Here is a 1,158-nt window from a genome sequence, read left to right on the forward strand (position 1 = left end):
CTCACCCCCGTCAGTGCTCAGGGGTGTTCCACAGGCTGGGCAAGGAGGCCCAAAGGGGACAAAGCAGCAACGGGACCCACGAGACTTTCTGCCCCCAGCTGCACCCAGGGCCCCCAATCCCAGCACCTCCCAGGGCAGAGGGACACTGAAATGGGGTCCCCCTGCTCCAAATACTGCTCCAAGGCCATGGTGTCCCACTCAGATCCCCCATGTCCCCTCCCCACCCACGGTGACACCCCTGTGGCCCCGCTGCCCCCAGCACAGACAGAGTCAGGCTCTCCACACAACCTCTTTATCTGGGGTGGTTCAGGGGGGGTCAACAGGGCCCCGGGGGTCCCGGGGAGGTGAGGGTGGAGTGGGGCAGCCGAGCCCCTCCGTGGGCCCTCAGTGGGGCAGCTCGTGGGGGATCAGTTTGTAGTGGGCACCGCAGGAGGGGCAGCGCTGGGCCTCGCCCTTGTGCAGCCAAAACCAAACCACGCAGCTGTTGTCCTCCTCACCTGGGGGCACAGGGACAGCGTGGGACAGAGGGACAGGGAGGGACAGGAGAACACTGTGACAGGGGAACACGGAGGGACAGGCATGGGGGAGGGGAACAGGGGACGTGGACAGTGTGGCACGGAGCACAGGGACAGGCAGGATGGACGTGGGGACAGACAAACGGACAGGGGACAGGACACACAAAAACACGTAAGGATGCAAGGATGGACACACGGATACGAACAGGACAGGCACACGGACATGGGAACAGACGCAAACACAGGAGCAGGACAGACACAAAGACGGACACAAGAATGGACACACGGACAGGAAAAGGACAGACACACGGACATAGGAATGGACACAGGAACAGCACAGCCACAGGGATGGACACACAGCCACAAGAATGGGCAGACACACGGACACGGGGATGGACATAAGGACTCAGGGACGGGACAGGCAGACACAGGGACGGGGGCACTCACAGACGCAGCCCACGATGCGCTTGTTGGTGATGGAGGGGACGAGGTTCGGGTCCTCCTTGGTGCCCGCGTAGCGCTTGGGCCGGAACATGCTGTACGGGTCCTGCGGGAACCGCGGGGTGAGCACCCCAGAACCCCCCCCTGCCCCTCCGTCCCTCACACCCAACACCCCCCGAGGACCCCAAACTGGCCACCCCAC

Source organism: Corvus brachyrhynchos, unplaced genomic scaffold, assembly GCF_000691975.1.
Source record: "Corvus brachyrhynchos isolate BGI_N302 unplaced genomic scaffold, ASM69197v1 scaffold141, whole genome shotgun sequence".
In the NCBI taxonomy this organism is placed as follows: domain Eukaryota; kingdom Metazoa; phylum Chordata; class Aves; order Passeriformes; family Corvidae; genus Corvus; species Corvus brachyrhynchos.